Genomic DNA, 18,140 nt, shown 5'->3' with positions numbered 1-18,140 from the left:
TACCTCTTAGGTTTGTTAAGAGGACTAAATGAATATTTATATGGTTCTTAGGCAGGCACATGGTATGTTCTCTGAACATACTTATTAAGTAAAGATAAAGAGAACACCGATTTTTCCAGAAAAGTAAATGCATGTTAATAATAGAACAGGCATAAAAAGTGTTGAACATGTGTTAAAGAGTTCTATGCTTGCTCCATTTCCTTTCTGCTTCCTGGCCTATAATAAGTGCATACAATAGAATAAAAAAATGAATTGGTACAAGGGGTCTCTGAAGGGCAAGACTATTTTGTGATCTAGCAATGCAAAGAGAGTTTTATCAAAAACAAACTGTACCTGGTCTAGGGGTAAGACAGCAGGGGCAAGCAGTTTGTAGAGGGAACATCTCCAAAACCTGATGGCAGCAAGAATTAGGTCATGAGACACAGTCACCCCCCAGAACCAGGGTCTGGTTTCTCGAAGAGGAATTTGTTACGGTCCCGTTTTTGAAGTCTATTTGGCAGAGCTCTGATTCCATGCTATGGTTTCAACTGCTCAGCTAGATGAACACTGAAGAGTTACGGATTTAACAACCCATTTCATTTGTAAAGTATTAGCAGAGATCCAGGGCATTTTGTGAATTATTGGTAACTGAGTAGAAAGGATCTTTATTTGAACCAAGCAGGGTAAACAGTATAAGCAAGATCATGTAATTTTATTGAGTGCTTTGAAAGACATTTAGAGGGTGAAGCAGGAGAGAACAGGAGGAGGTGAAAGAGTCCATATAAGGGAATGGAGAAGGGTCTCTGAGGAAGTGACTTTAACAGATGACAGGTGGCTAAGAAGGAAGCACGAAGAGCAATGTCTAGAGCCTTGAGGATGACATAGGCGAGAAGGAAGGCTGGTATGGAATGGAGTGTGCCATCCAGTACAAAAGGAGTTGATGGCAAATGAGCACAGACACATCACGTAGGGCCTTTAGGCCACCATAAGCAGTTCAGAGCGTATTAAAGCCAATCAGTAGTCAATACACAGAAAAAAAAATTGGAAGAACAAGAAGCATCTATGAATTTTATTACTCATACTTTAACGGGTATATTAAATTCTGTTGGGGGAAAACAAAGACTTAAGAGAAGCATTGGAACAATGAGTCTTCCAGGCAGAGTTGAGAGTCCATTTGTGATCTTAAATAAGAAAAATAAGATAAATTCAACCCCAAATACAAGGGATTTACTCTGGATTCAGCAATCACACTTCGGTGGACTGACTTAATTGGTGCTGTTTGAAGGTGTGGGCTGTTTCCAATGCCAGGAGTAATGATGGAGTACACTGTCATTCCTGCCCTTAGTGTATGTTCATAGAACTGCTTTGTAGGCTTAGCTACAGGGAACCTTCCACAAAACATACTACACACACACACACACACACACACACACACACACACTGTTCAGCAGGGGAAACTGTAACATACATGAAAGAACCACCCAGAGGATGCTAGGAATGGACTGAATGCTTTTGAGTTTTATTCCTACAGGAAGTCTAGGCTAGACACCATCTGGTCAACCTTGCCAGGCTTCTCTTAGTAGCAAGGGTCCCTTCTCCACCAAGTATTTACTACCTTCATTCTGCAAGGCCAAGATTTCGTGGATGTGGAGGAATTAGAATCTCTACTTGATGCGAAATGCTTCTATATGTTCTGATAGCGGCAGCTAACGTCTCCTGAACGTGTGCTTGTGTGAGGAGCTGAGCTGAGCGTTTTCCTGGACAGCATCTCCGTTGACATTTAAAACAACAAGTGAGCTTGGTTTCCTTGGAATCTTCTCTTCACAGATAAGAAGACTGAACTTTAGAGAGATTAAATATTTTCTTAGAGCTAAACAGCTGTGCAAGTGGGGAAGGCAAGAGTAGAAAGCAGGCTCTGGGATTCAGGCTCTTTCAGCAGGAAGCATCCTTGCCAGCTCAAGCTGCTCTACATTTCTTCACGTTATCACGCAGTGCTGCCGTTCTACAAAACGTACTCCGGATAGCTCTCCTTGTCATCTCCAGCTCTATTAAAACTGGCTTCTCTTTTCCCATGTTCTCTAAAGAAGAGATTAATTCATTGGAGGTGGTTGGAGAATTAGTGGATTTTTTTTTCTTCCATATTTCCTTCTTTTGAGAGCCTGGTAAAGTGGAAAGCTTGTGGTTTGTTGTTTTTGTGTGAGCCCGGTGACCTGTGCTGGGAAAATTTCCCCCTCAAGTCGAATGTGCTGACATAGGTGACGTAGCCCACGCTAAGCAGCAGGGGCTCTGGGGACAAGCCACAACCTGATCTTTTCCTACCGTGTAATTTCAAATCGAAATTTGATCTTTACAACAAATTCCTGATAACTGAGGTCAATCGGAACAGTCACACTCACTGTCTAGGTATCTGATTCACCTAGGTCACCTGTGGCTATCCTGATGGTAAACTTTTGGCAACAAGTCACAGTCGGGTGATGTGGCCTACGAGGTTGTCTGTAAACGAAGGCTCGTATGGAAGCTTTCCATTTCCATGCATAATCAGAGTCCAATGGTGCTCACTAGGACTGAAGATGAGGTTTGAGTTTCTGTGCAAGGACTAGGGAATCTGTACTTTGAAATAACGCTGCTTGATTCTTATGTAAATGAGTGCTTCAGAACCACTGAGTAAATGCCTTTTGATCATGCAATGTCCTTCCTGACCTGTCCATATGAAGATGACGATAATGAAATCTTCCAGTGGACGTGGCTGTGCCTGCAATACTCATGGAAACCAGTAGCTGATTGAGTACTTAGCGCGACCGTCCGTGAGCAGCACTTTATGAGTTCACATCTAACAAACGCTTAGGCAGGCTATTTCTGGCCCCACTTTTAAGATAAAAGAAATGTAATGGAAGGAAGTTAAGTAACTTGGTCCAAGGTCACACATACTTAGGAAAGGGCAAAATGACAGTCTAGAAGGATTCTGGCCCCTTGGAAGGCAAGCCATTATTTGTAGACTGTTGACCATGGATATTAATCACAGCTATGCCACTTACCATCCGAAAATGTGGTTACTGTCTAAAAAAAAAAAAAAAAAAGATAGAACCAAGAACACAGAGCACATGCTAGGTGGCAGCTGATTGTTCCTTGTTATCTACTGTTACTGAATGGAATGAGCTGGAAAGTTAAAGAACATTCTGGAATTCTGATCACTAAGATCAATAAAAAGACATAATTTAAAAACTTGTGCCATTTCTCATGTACTCTTTCCTCAGTTTTGAGAGTCCCAGTGGCTCAGATAATCCTCTCACTTCCCCCTCTTCCTCTGTCCTACAGATATGGTCAGTACCTTAAACCACCCAAAGCACTCTACCTCTCCATCATGGGAAAAGGAGCATAAGTATTTCTATTGCTTTTTTGTCCCATATTAAGTTCAGTGAACCTGGGGTAAGTTCTAAAGGACTTTATGTACTGCTGTTTGCAGAAAGCCAGAGCTTGCCTTGAGGGTGAGCTGAAAGCAACTTCGGCTAGAGATTCTGGTGACCCCCGATGCCCAGGCCTGCCATAACAACCTATTTGAGGATGACGTGGTAATCTGGTCTGTGGCATTTGGCTTAGTGGTTTCTGTTGTGACATACAATGATTCAGGTTTTCTCATTTACACACCAGAGCTTCACAAAATTACCTTTCTGGGGTTCTTGAGGTCAGATGGGGAAGAAGGGAAGAACACATGGGACTTTGAACAAATCCTCTGTGTTTTCACTCTGCCTGCTGACACAGACGTCTTGCCATGCAGCAATAGCCTGCTCTAGAGGTCTTGGAAGAGCATCTGAAAGGACAGGAAGAGAAGCCAAGGTCTGAAGTACCCCTGGAGATGCCCCTCCCCTGCAAACATGGGCTATAAGACTAGCTCAGTGGGGTCTTCCTTGCCTTCAAATTTTCCCTCACTCTTTTCCTTCATGGCCATTTTAAAGGTGATTGGATTTAAGATTTACTGAGTACTATTACATACATTACACATAGTGCATCAGGTTGATGGAGAAACTCTTGGGCCAAAACCATTCACCATCTCTGAACCATTCTCCTGGCTTATGCCATGGGGATTTGGAACACAACAGTGATGTTCAAGTTCTGTAGGCAACTTAATAAAACTCTGATATATTTTTTAAAAGTCTGAAACATGAAAGAAACCAAAGAAAGTATAATTTAACAAAATCCTCTTAGTATGAACATTTCAACCAAGATGCCAACTAATTCTTCAAGGTGGCCAGGTGGGCTGTTTCCAGTCATCGGCTTGAGAACTCTAAACCAAATATCCTCTCAAATTTTTTATCAGCTTCAAAAAGTCTCTGGTTCAGTAATGGCTCCACCCAATGGGGTCCGTGTTTATACCTTACAGAAGAGAGATGAACTAATTTTTAAAGAAGATAGATCAGTTGAGTTGGGAAATAGTCAATTTTAGAGTCAATCTCTGATGCTTATTCCTAGATGGGTGTGTGTGCTGACCAACTAGACACCACTTTTTTGGGCACTCTCCTGACAGTGGCCACAAAACCTAATTTGCTTAGGCCCAAAGTGAATTTTGTATTTGTTTCTCTGAGTCTCCTTCATCTTTAGAGTCCAAATTAGTCAGATAATTTTGTTTAAAAAATATTCATTAAGCCACTTTCATCAATTTTCTCTTTGTCCCCTGTACTTTAAAAATGGGTCAGTAGTATGCATATAAAAATAAATCTTAAATTCTTTTCAAATCCCCATTTTACGTACATTTTCTTTGTATTTTGTCTACGTTTTTGTGAATTTTGGGTCATCAGACAGAAGAAGAGGAAAAAACCAAAATAAAATACAGTAAAGGAAAAATCAAAGAATGGAGAACCTGGCAAGAGACAGGCTAAATTAGGGGAGAAAATAAGGAATAAGTCCAAAAGGAATTTCTAGGGGAAGCCCCGTGAAGGAACAGAGGACAAAGGTGCTGTGCAGGGTTTGCTGTGTGACTCAGGCCTTGGCTCTGCTCCTGGGTGACTCACTTGCTGGAAAACATCACTAAGTCCGAGAACTTTCAACAGGTTTCAGACTTTCTTGGAATTACTTACAACTTCACTTTGTGTCTATATTTTTTTCATCAGTTCCTTAAAGTGGAAATATCTGTGTCTTATCAGAAATATGTATCCTTGATACTAGATTGTATCTGTAGAACCACCTGAGAGTTCAAATGGCTCATGGACTGAAATAAGGAAAATCATTAAGAAAGTAAGACTGGTTTGGGCCTGGCAGCTTCTGTCTCCTGAAGGTCTAGTTGGACGGTAGGTACCCCAAAGGCTCTGCATACCCCCCAAACAGAGTGCAGAGTAGACCAGAGGTTTTCATTCTTCTTTTTAAGCATGGATGACATCGAGACTCAGTTCCCACATGTCCACGTGTTCTGGGAAACCTACTTAAGCCTTGCCACACATGTGACATCTGGCATTTCTATTTGGTTCTATTGCCTCATCCTCTCCCCTGTTTTACATGGCTACAGAGTTGACAACTCAGTACATTGTCCAGTGTCCATCCTGTCCCAAGTCCCTTCTACACAGACACACCAACAAAGCATGGTACAAACACCTCTCCTTTCTGCTAAAATACTTCAATTCCTCAAACACCAAGCTGTCTCTCACTTTCCTGCACGTCATCCTCTCTCCCCAGAGCACGTCAGTGCTTTCCCACTCCACTTCCTCTTTCTTCCCTAATTCTAGCTGCTTGAGATTCTCCTCAGGAGCCAGCATCTCCTCCTCTGGGGCCCTGTGAGTGTTTGCAGCCCTCGCCATGCCATCCTGGGTTTACCTTTGAATGCCTAATTGTGCTGTGATTCGAGATAATACACTTGCATGCTTTTCTTGCCAGGGAGGGTTCTTGAAGGCAAATCTGTGTCATATTTTATGTCACTATGAAATAGTCTAAGTTAGCGTAATACATATCTGATTAACACATTTTAGATAAATTTAGACTCCAGTTGGTGGGCACTTGGTATGCATGCAGTGGGGTGAGCTCTTGGTTCAGTGCAGTCTTTTTAGCACAAACAACAGAGCATGCCTCCATTTGGAAAGATTGCAGGGCAGTTGGCATGCTGGCCCTCAATAGAATCTGCTGTTGCTATGGCTAACAGGAGAGAGTCAGCCAAGGAGTTAAGTGCTCAGACTTTGGAAATATACAGAATTGGATTCGAATTCCGTTTTTACCAGTTACAAGTTCTCTGACGTTAGGTAAGTTGTTATATAAAACCCCAAACTCCCCATCAGGATAGCAAACTTCCCTTGCTGTTGTTGGGAGTATATGAACATTGATCAATGACTTGCATACTCCGTAAGGACAAGATCCCTTGTGGTTTTGATTTGTTTCTATAAGAGCGGCTGGCGCATGCCTGTTGGATCAATGAATGTTTTGTTTTGGTATGTCTTATTCATAACAGTTCTTACTCATGTGGGCATCTTACCAATTCTTATGTAGGTTTTTTTTTATATATGTATTGTGTGCAACTTCGGGGGACAGAAGTGAGGCTTCCGCCTGAATGGGACTCTTAAAACCAACACGCCAAATGTGGCGGCGGCATTTGGCTTCCTCTAAGGAGCTTTCTGATCTGTTGGATGTTTAGTATTAATTCTCATTTCAGCTAGTCTCTCTGCATATTGTTTATCCACTAGGACATCTTTGTGCACTATCTTGAACAGGCACAGAGTTTGATTCAACACCTTGGAGAAAATAACTGAATTTAGTGGTGTTCCTGGATCTTGTGCTAGCCCCATTGTTCCCTAGCATCCTTGATTCTTTTCCCATTTTGTTGGGGGATGTTTATATCTCAGGGTTTCATTCTGGGCCCTTCCCATTTCCAGCAGTTGTTTAGTTTCAGATAACCTGTGGCTCATTAACAATTGTGAGCTTTTTAAATTTCGTCAGCTTACAGACATCTCTTTATATTATTTTCTTACCTGGGGTAAAAAAAATTGCATTAAACTTGTACTTTATGAACTTCACTGGAAAACTAAGGGGGCATGTTCTGTACAATGGGATCTGAGATGCCCTCCCCAGTTTCTGCTCAGAATGGGTCATCTGCAGGCCATGAAAGGCTGCCTCCTCAGCCTGTGAAGTAGAGAGTGTTGGGTTCCTAGCAGCCATTGCAAAAGAACTTTATTAAAACACTAAGTAAATTTGTTTGCCAAGTGAAAATAAAACCTCAGATAAATGTATGTTGAGAACATTTGCTACACGACATAAACACAAACAGAGAATATTTTTCTTTTGAGTGCTCTTCCTATGTTGGCCTTCTTTAGCCCTGAGAAATTTTCAAGGTTGACAAGCTAATCATATAAAAAGTAGAGGGGATAGCAAAATGGTTCCCTTAAATGAATTTGTTTTCTATAGATTTTCCTTCTCTCTTTTTATTTTAACCCAAGTTTTTCTAAAAGAGACATTGAGCACCAAAGTGAATAATGCTAACTTAGTGCTGGGGTCTGCTAGCAGGCAGCTTCCATTCTGGCATGCAGCCCTAAGACCATGCTGACTGGACTCCCTTCTACTTGCCTACCAAGGAACTAAAGACTGTGTTGGAAGAGAAAGAGAGTACAACACACCATCTCCCTACTCAGAGACTGGCCAGAGAGAGTCTTTGTCCAGCTTCTCTTTCCACCTGCCTGGGAGAGCAGTTTGGAGTGGCTGCTGTGTACTAAAGATAGAGCATGAACTGGATTGGCCTGACTGCTGGTTCAGAATGTGTCCCCGTCCTAGCCACTCTCCTATTTATGCATTTAGCTAATGTTTGTAGGTAACAACAGTCTGAGTAGCTGTGATTTCAAAGATGAACTGTGTATATTCAAGGCCTGTATGTCGTGTATTAGCTGTCTATGATTTCCCAGAGGAGCTGAGCTATGCTAAGATGCTGATTCTACACCAGGGAAGTCTTTCTTTCTGCCCTGGCTGGGTTAGAGAGCCGCTGCTGGTCACACAGTCTATTTCCAGAAGCCAGATGTCTCCTCGCAGATGATTTATCTTCCAGTTCTTTTAACTCTTCTTCCTGAGGTCCCCAGACAAGCATTGTTGGGTCCCCGGACAAGCATTGTTGACAAACAATGATCATAAATGGGTACTCTCTGAATATCAGGCAATTAGCTGCAAAGAGCCTTCATTTTTCTACCTATTTAGTGGAGAGGAAGAGAGATGAAATTGTGTATGTATATGTGCATGCACATGTGTTTATACATGGGGTGTGGCTGGCTGAGATACTCATACATATTTGTATATCAATAGACCACAATATAAACTACAAATAAATCCAGATTTCACACAGCTGTGAAATTCACAAGACTCCTAATACAGTATAGGCAGATTTTTGATGTCAGTTGTTAATGTTTAATAATTTAAGGAACTCTTCCCCTACTATGTTAAGATCCCTTCTCTTTTGATGAGTTCCAGCTCATAGGAGGATAAGGCTAGAGTTACTGTAGTTGACCATAGTCAAGGGAGTCATAGATTATAATCTTCAAGCATTTTCAATTTTGTCGTTCCTGTTCCATGTGATTGCGGGATTTACAAAGAGGAGTGATATAATTTTTCTGCTCCAGATTCCTCAGAAGCTGAGGCCCAGAGGGGCTTAGAATCTTGCCAAGACCCTCGATATAGTGAGCAGTGGCTCAAGTTAGAGTATAATTCATGGTCTTCTTACTGTGGGGACAGTGTTTGGTTTTTATTTTAGTTAAGTAATAAGTTACCTGATCTTAATTTTAAGAAATGCAAGAGGATGAGGACTTTTTTTCTCCTTTTCTTTCTTGCTTCCTTTTTCCTTGCCTTCCTTTCTTTCTCCCTTCTTCTTTCTTACCTTTCTCTCCCTCCTTTACCCTTTTCCTTCCTTCTTTCTTTCCTTCCTTTTCTGGGATGTCACAAAGTCAACCTTAGGTCTTCTGCGCACTAAACAGACATCCTACCATTGCGCTACATCCTCAGCCCAAGAGAAACAAGTTTTGGCAACCACATAAATTTGATATAATAGAGTAATAATGATGACATGAGAGCACTTCATGTCATAATTAAACCATAAATCCACCCTTTAGCTTTTCTTACCCATGCTATGATTCAACTCTCTTCCAAAATGGAAGGTTTGGGAGTTCCACCCTTGTGAGTTATGAGGATCCTTTCCCTGGAGGATTGCTACTGGCCTTGTCTTAGTTTGTGATTGGAGTAATGCATAGACCATGGTCACTGGGCTTTTACAATGAGAAAACCTTCTTCAGAACCTTGGAGTTTACTCCTCAGCCAATCCATTGTCAGGGAAGCAGTGATTAGCCATAACCCAGAGTTTTTCATTACCCAGTTAAACAGTAAGGTAGGAAGAGAGAGGCTAATGACTTCCAAGCTGTGATACACTGTCCCTTTTGGTTTCTGGAAGGCTTGAGAAAGACCTGAAAGCTGAACTGGCCCATTCGATTTAGTAGATTTGGGAAATGCATAGTAAACCTATAACCAGCATTGCTCCCTAGCTGAGTCAGCTCATGAGCCCCTCCCTGCACCTGTTTCCCCCTTTGTCAAATAAAACAGAACTACTAAGAGATCTCCCAGTTTGCTAAGTTCTCCCATTGGTAACCTTACTGTTATCTGTTGCAAAGCCATCCAGCATAGACTGTGTTATACGGCCAGGGAGAATCTCAAAACTGGTTGTACCGCTTTTGATCATCTTTTGATTTACTGTCAGCAGATGATATTAAAATTAGCTTGCATTAGCTGAGTAAATCTGGTCAGGCAACGGGGAATGGAAATAGGGAGTGCCCTGGGTGGTGGCCGGAATTAGCAAAATAATCCCTTGCATTTAGGAGGTTACAGAGCACTTTCCCACACACGCATCCTTTCACGGAGCCCCTACAAAGCCCTGCCAGTAGATTCTTAGCGTTGTTTGCCCCATAAGAAATGCAGTATTTCAAAAGGTGAAGCGACTGGCCAGGGTTTGGCAATCCAGAAAGCAGAATAAAAGCCAGCGGCCTTGCTTTCTTGTGCAACACACCGGAGGGTGATTAGCATCTACTAGAAAACGTTTTGGTAAGACCTGGCTCCTCAGCCTCAACAGGGCCTCTGGAGCTCCACTCGCTCAGAACCTTCTCGCCTGCTCTGCTTGTGGCTCCTGTCCTCCAATGTCATTAACTGCTCGCTCCTTCAGTTTCTCACGTGGCAATCACTTCCCTTAAGAGGAGCCAAGGCTTTGTTACAGATGGCATCCTATGGGCTTCCATGCCACGCAAAGATTGCCACCACTGCTGTTACTACTCTAGTTCAGTTGTCTTGGTTGGAACAAGCCCCATGGAGGCACCGAGACCACTGACTATTAAGTCAAACTCAAGCTGCTACTTTTTCACCTGGGTAACCCCAACATCCACCACAGTGGGGTATGGCTAAAATTTTTTAAGTAAATGCTTGTAATCACCTACAACATGGGATTGAAAGCTCCTCCCCCATCCAACTCCCAGTTTTATTAAGGTGTGATGAACAAATCAAAATGGTATGTATTTTGATATACAACATGGTTTTCTATGTATATAATGATTAAGCCAGGAGAATTATCATATACTCCACATTCTTACCTATTTTGTATGGTAAGAACACTTACGATCTCACAGTAATTTTGACATTTTCAACACATTGTTGTTTAGTATGGTTACAGTGCCATACTGGAGACCTCCAGAGATTGCATCTTGATCTAACTAAAATGTTCCACTGACCAAACTTCCAAAACATTCCCCTAACCAAGAGGAGGCTGGCTGAACACCAAATGCGGGTCATTTGCCTAAGATATGAGCTCATTCCCAGAAGCAGGGCCTTTGACTGGCAAGAATGGAGTTTGCTTGCTATTTGTGTAACTTAGTGGGAAAAGGTAGGAGCAGATATTTTGGAGTCACTGAGGAACATAAGCTGTGACACCAGGTCTACTCATGTGTCCGGTGCTATTGCTAGGAACCAGATCTCACATCAGACCATCACTCACTGTCCGATATCACTTTCAGGAAGACGTTGGGACTTGCCAGTGTGGCTATTTATAACTCTTTTCCTATTTGGAACCAGTTTAAGGCCATGCAACCACACCAGTATATGCTATCTGAATCGTGTATTAGCGGAACACAGTAAATATGGCAGATGGGAAGCCAGGTCTAGGACTCACAAATCATGTGAAAATTGGGCCCATCATTTAATCTCATATTTAAGCATGAAAACCCCTAATGAGTGTTTAGGAATATAATATGTACAAGATCATAATTATGATATGAATTAGCTCACTCATATGAAATGACTTTGTCCAATATGTCAGCAAAGCCCTTCTGGAATGACAGAATCTTAAGAAACACATACATCTTAGCAAGGAATGCTCACTACAGAGATTATGTCAATTTTAGAAAAAAACTTTCTGCTACAGTTATGTACTTTTACAAATGATCTGAGACTGAGTGCCAAACAAACATGGATGAAAATCACAGACTGTGTTTGGTATAGCATCCTTTCCTGGCCGCACATAAGCCATAGTGTAGAGTTCCCATCTTCATTGTTTTATTTTCTTCGGAAAGTCTTCCCTGTGATTTCCATTTTCCCAGGAGCTGAGTCTGTCTCTGTGCTTACATCCCCTGAAGCCTAGCGCCCTTTTTCTTCAGTTCTGCTCATCTCACATCGCTCTGTAAGGATGTCATTTCTTCATGTTTCACCCCTTACCAGATCTCATCCATCCTCTGTGGTAGGTGGTAGGGAAGGTCCTAGCAGAATCCCCTGAGGAGCGTTTTGACTCTCAGCAGCATTGCCTCCTCCAACAAACTTCTCAAGACCCAGCAAGAAGAGCTGAGGGAGAAAGTCACATAAATTTGAAAATCATCCTCAGCTTCTTCCGATAATTCAGTTCCCACTCTCTGCAAACCATTGCTTTGTGGCATCAGTGTAACCTCCTGGAAACCTCTTTGTTCATCGTAACCCACATTTAATTTCTTTTCTGTGTTCATTTACAGCACTAACCGTATTCTTTAAATATTTAAGTTTTATTATTTATTATTAAGCTGAGATTGGTCCTTCTTCTAGTTGCAGAGGGTGGTACAGCTGTGAACCCAGGAAAACCCTTCTGCCCGGAGATGAAGAGACACAAGACATGTTCCTAAAAGAGTAAGGTGTTCTCAGGTGTTAAAAAGACATCGAGGTAACAGGACACAGAGTCTGTGGAGGGAGCTTTGGAAGGCAAAGGGAGATCAAGAGAGATTGGAGGACCTTGTCTTGTGCTCCAGTCAGGGCAGAGACCCAGAGGCAGAGAGCAGATGGGTGAGCAGCACCACTCTTCCCTAGACTGTGACTGAACAGAACATCTTACAGTAGGAAGACTGGAGATGCTTACAAACAGTCCTCTCCTTCAGAGTATCCAATTAAAATATTGCATACTTACATTTGAATTTCAGATGGATAGGCATTTTGGGGTTTAAAGACCCTAATTGTAACATAATAATTAAAAAGCATACTCTTTATCTGAAATTTAAATGCATTTAGGCATCCTGAGTTTCATTTGTTTGTTTTTGATTAAATACAACAACTGTGTATTTTAGAAGAAAGTGACCCAGAGTGGGACTGGGCATGATGTCAACAGCCCCTGTGGAGCTTCTCTGGAACCAAATCTGACTGGAAAGCAGCAGCCACTATGCATGGCTTGGCGAGGGGCTTCGATTCTCGTAGATGTTTCCCATGTTTCTGCTGGACAATGTGTTTATCTGACAATTCATTAAGAATGCACTTCCTTTACTTATCATTATTGTAGGTGTGTGCAAGATGTATGTGTGAAAGTGTGGTCATGCATGTGCCACAGCATCCATTTGGAGATCAGGAGACACATTTTCAAAGTTAGTTTTCTCCTTTCACCATGGGATCCTGGAACGGAATTCATAGTCAAGTTCACATAGCATGTACTTATACCCACCGGGCCCACCTACGGCACTTTAAAACTTTGTGCAAGCACAATGCTATGTTCTAATACATTCCTTTGTGCTCTCTATCTATTGCAGTCTTCTAGGGATACCCTTCTAGGTGCAAAGGTGACACGATTCCTGCCCTCAGGTCAAACAAAGTCATTTTAAGTCAGCCTAGATCATGATGGAGGGTCACAGCAGAGGTACACAGTGTTCTTGTCCTTTGAGTAGAAAGAGTCGGTGTCTACTCATGGCTGTAAGCAGAGACTGATCATTTGCTTCCCAACTGTTCAGATCCGAACAGAAACTATATCAATTTCAACACTGTTTGGCTTCTTAGCTCAGGCTTCTTACTAAGTAACTCTTACATTTTAATTCAACACATTTCTATTAATCTGGGTATTACCACGAGGCTGTGGCCTACCAGTAATGTTCTGGCTGGAGTCGGTGTCTTTCTCCTTCGGCAGCTACATGGCATCTCCCCGACTCTGCCTACTTTCTCTCTATATTCTGTTCGGGTTTCCCATCTGGCTTTACTCTACTAAGCCATTGGCCAAAACAGCTTCTTTAATAACTAATGGTAATGAAACATATTCATAGCATGCAGAGGGGAATCCAACATCAACGACAATGAAGGAAACATTAAGTTTGAATCCAACCACAGCCCTTGAATATCTACGAGGATTTCACAAGGAGACCCAGAAAACATTGTCCAGGAAAAACTGCTCGAAGAAGTGAACATAATGTCACACTTAGAACATGAGAGGTCAATAAGAATATAGAAGACAGGAGAGGAGTGGACCATCAGCAAAGGAGATGATGATTATCCCTTCTAAACAATGCATGATAGACTTTTGTAGACAGAGAAGTCATCGTGATGATGTTCAGTCCTTTGTTTCACATAAAAGAAAATGCAGAAAGTAAACGCTTGCTTGCTACTGGTGAGATAGCGGAATGGAGGATTTTGAAAACTGGTGTGCTGTTTCCTAGGAATGAAGAGCTTCTTTCCTACAATATGTCTTGTCGTGAGTTTGTAGAACAACTGTGAGATGAGATGCAGATCTTGGTTAGAAATATAGACATCTTGGCACTTTGACAACAGATAAAGTCCACAGGTGTGGAGCCATCTAAATGACGATCCCATTGCCAGATAGGAGAGTAGAGTAGAGAGATACAGTTCATTTAAGTTAGACTGGGGGCAGGTGGAGAAGAGCAAGCTGCAATTGAATATCGAGAGCATAGGCAAGTTTACAAATATTTGAATGAGGCACTAGCAAGGAAGTACAAGAAGAACTTCGCATAGCTTGCCTTGAGGGTGGCAATAAATGGAAAAAGATGGGCTATTAAGGAAGCAGGGGCTACAGGAAAACTTTTAGGCTGTGCTGGATGAGCAGAGTGTAACCATGTCTGCAGGTCAAGGAGCCAGGCCAAAGAACAGTGGGATAAATAGGGGAGGCTACATTAGTAGTAAGTGAAGGCAGAATAGAAACTGGAGGAGCCTGGGGAAATCTGAATGCAAAAGGCCCCCTGTCAGGCATGAACAGGGGCATAGACAGGATTCAGAAGGCCCTTTGCCTTCTCAAGGACATCTTTCCTTGGATAAAGTGAGAAGTCTGGAGTGGGGGTGGAAGTTTGTGAACACTGTAAATGTTTTGATAGTAACTGTTGAGAAACAGTGGGCAGATGTCGAAACTGTGTGTCAGGTCCTGCCTGAGAGCTTACAGGAGTGCATCTGTGAGAAAGGCTGGTCCACAAGTCCTTGGAGCTTTCCGGCTGTGGACGGAGAAAGGGAAGTGTGAAAATGACAGGGGTTCTCAAAACTTCTTGAGTTGGGGGTGTCTTTGTAGAAATTCTGTGTACTTCTGACAAAACACCGACACAACCTGCTCTTTTAGGTCATAGTTTTGCAGAGTTCATTCTGAGGCTGCTTGGCCCCACACACTTGTCATCGTGACATGAGGAGCAGTGTAGGATGCTATTTACATCACAGTGGATGGGAATCAGAGATACAGGAAAGTCAAGAAGGGACTGGAGCGTGAGATTGCCCCAAGGACATGCTGTCACTGGTTACTTCCTTTAACCTGGTCCCATCTCCCAGTAATACCATCCACTGACTGGGTCTGAGCCCTCAAGAATACAGACACTTCCTGGACTGTGCTTTGCCAATATACCAGGCAGTTCTGTTTTTTTTTTTATTGATTTTATTGAGCTATATATTTTTCTCCACTTCCCTCCCTGCCTCGCCCCTTCCCTTGAACCCTCTCCCATGGTCCCCATGTTCCAAATTTACTCAGGAGATCTTGTCTTTTTCTACTTCCCATGTTGTTTAGATCCATGTATAACTCTCTTAGAGTCCTCATTGTTGTCTAGGTTTTCTGGGATTATGAATTTTAGGCTGGTTTTCTTTGCTTTATGTCTAAAAGGCACTTATAAGTGAGTCCATGTGATATTTGTCTTTCTGGGTCTGGGTTACCTCACTCAATATGATGCTTTCTAGATCCTTCCATTTGTACCAGGCAGTTCTTAACCTAATTAAGTTAACTATCACAATTAGCTATCACAAGTTCCCCTCCCTTTGTCAGCTTGATACCAAAACACATACAGCAATTCAAGCAATCACATTGCTGTGTGTGTCTTGAGTGTCTGTTTTTTTAGTTACTGTTAAAATATAGCAGAATTCATGCTAGATAATGGCTGGGCAAATGTGGAAAGAAAGTGTTGGAAGAATAAATTCATACTAAGGCCCAAGAAGATGTTTATGCCAGACATTCTGTTGGCCTTCGGCCATCTTATTTCATTTAATACTGCCACAGGTTTGTAGGTAGAGATACTCAAAGTCAAATTGAGTGATGTTTACTTGAGGACACTCACACCGTAGATGACAGGACATCCTCTTTGAACTACGTTGTTATCTTCAACAGTCAAGAATAATAGGAAAAAATGGACAGATGACATAGTTGAAATTTAGTAGGAAATTTCAAAATTAAGGATGGCATATGCTTCGTTAATAAGCTCAGAAAGGCAATGGCAGGTGCAAGAGAACAACCTCGATGTGCTAGTAACAAGTGTGAAAGCCCAAGGAATCAGTCTTTGGTCTCCTTCTATTGAAATATAACACTATAGTAGTCTGTTTGCCATTGCTAGAGTAAAATACCCTCAGCTGGTTAGTGGGAAGTAGCCTTTTTTTTATTTAGCTTACACTTTTGAAGGTAGGAACTTCAAGCAGCTTGATACAATCTCCGGCAATGGTCTTCCTGTTACATTATATCAAAACAAAGGTAATCGTGGTAGGAAGAACTGATCTATTATAACAGCTTTCGGGAGAACTAACCAGGGCACTTAGACACCTTCAGTGACTCCTTCTGAGGACAGTACCCTCAGTGACTTCACTACCTCTTTCTAAGTCAAAGTTGGTGACATGCACTCTTTCGGCATACTCAAATCATCATCAAAACATAGCAAACATGCCGAGAGAAAACCACACGAATCACAGTCAAGAGGTCAATGAGTTTTGTAAAACAAGCATAATCACATGGTCAGTAGCTCCACCAACAGCTGGATTGTGGCCTGCCCCAGAGTAACCCTGATTCCTTTTGTGTTTACCAACCTGGCCAAGTTAATCGCTAGCTTGACTTTCAACGTCACAGCTCAGGTTTTGCCTCTTCAGAACTTTCCAAAAGTTGAAGCATATTTTTTTTTTTTTTTTGCCACTTGCTTTAGAATATGGCTTCTTCTGCCACACACTTATGCTTTGCCTGGTCCCTGTTATCACACACGGCCCCTCTCAAATAATTGCCACGTTCTCTAATGGGAGACGCCCAGTCTTGAGGCAGGTAGATGAAAAGTTATAGGCACTATCATTCCACATGTGCTTTCATTGGGTAGAAAGTAGAGGGCACTGGTAAATTTCTGTCACATATAAAACTTGGTTAAAAGTTGCACTGATGGAGGATCCGAGATGACGGATGACCTGCAGGCACATCCAGGAAAGCAGGGTAACAGTTATCAGATGAGACGGGTGACAACTGAGAAATCTGTCATCCTCAAAGTAGGACAGGAAACTTGCAGAACAAGGTCAAACGGAGTATGTAAGGACTGGATGGTCTGGGGAGCCCCCTTCCAGGGAGAAGAAGTATCGGAACCACACTTAGAACTCAAAACCTCAGAAAATCAGCTCGGTTACAGATGTTTTGAAGAGAACAACAGAAGACAGAAGACGGGAGGAAAAATATCACACCTGCTGCGGGGGGAGGGAGAACCACCAGCAAGAGCCTGCCCTCTTGGCAGTGAGCTAGAATGACAACCAGGTACCACTTTTAGAAGTCTCCTGCTGAGTCAGCGGCTCAAGGGGGTCCTAGACCTCTGTGACCTGTACTGTTGGAAACTCAGAGCAAGTGTCATGGGCCCATCTGCTGGAACCTGGCTGGCAAAATACCTCTAGACTTCAGGGGAAATACTGAATCGAAACCACAGTGTTCAGTAAGCTGGGAATTGGTCAGAGCCAAACTCTGCAGGGAAACATAGACTCAGATTCCAAGTTGTGGACCAGAAAAAGCACTGTACTAGGATAGGGTCAACCTTTGCAGCCTGATCTGTGAAGATGAGACTAGCCTTTGTGGCCTGGCCTCACAACATCTAGGGATGAAAACAGCATTTATAATTGGAACCCTGGAGAACTGCTCAGAGGACTGGCCAGCACGTCTACAACCTGGTTCTTGAAGGACTATCCGCTGGTGGGACAAGCATTCAGGATGATACTTGACCTTGCAGAGGACCTCTAGCGGCAAGAACAGCATTTTCACCACAAATCCTAAAGAATTTCCCAAAAGTATGGCCAGTATCTGTGACCTGGTTGTCCAGGAGTGTAACAGGAACTTGGGAGCCCCTAAAGGAGCATCGTAAGAGATAGACTACATTCAGCAATCCAGCAAGACTTCAGAAGCAGTCTACTCCACCCAACTCTCCCCCTTCATGTGTGTTTATTCCTTATTTATCTAACCCAGCATCAGTTGGCAGGCCAGCTCAGTCCTGCTCTAGTCTGTCTGTTTCTATCTGTGTGTGTCTGTCTCTGTCTTTGTTTCTCTTTCTTTCACTTGTCTTTCTTTTTAAAACTCTATTCTTTAAAAAAAAAATCCTTTTAATGGTCTTTCCCAAAAAGCATACACCAGAGTGGTTTATGGAATCTCTGTTTCTCCGTTCCCCGACACATGGAATCTGTGGTCTATCTGATTGTGTTTCTTT

Source organism: Alexandromys fortis, unplaced genomic scaffold (genome assembly GCF_014885135.2).
Source record: "Alexandromys fortis isolate MF-2015 unplaced genomic scaffold, M_Fortis_MF-2015_v1.1 scaffold_13, whole genome shotgun sequence".
NCBI classification, from domain to species: Eukaryota; Metazoa; Chordata; class Mammalia; order Rodentia; family Cricetidae; genus Alexandromys; species Alexandromys fortis.
The sequence above is the reverse complement of the archived record's forward strand: the minus strand, read 5'-3'. Positions refer to the sequence as shown.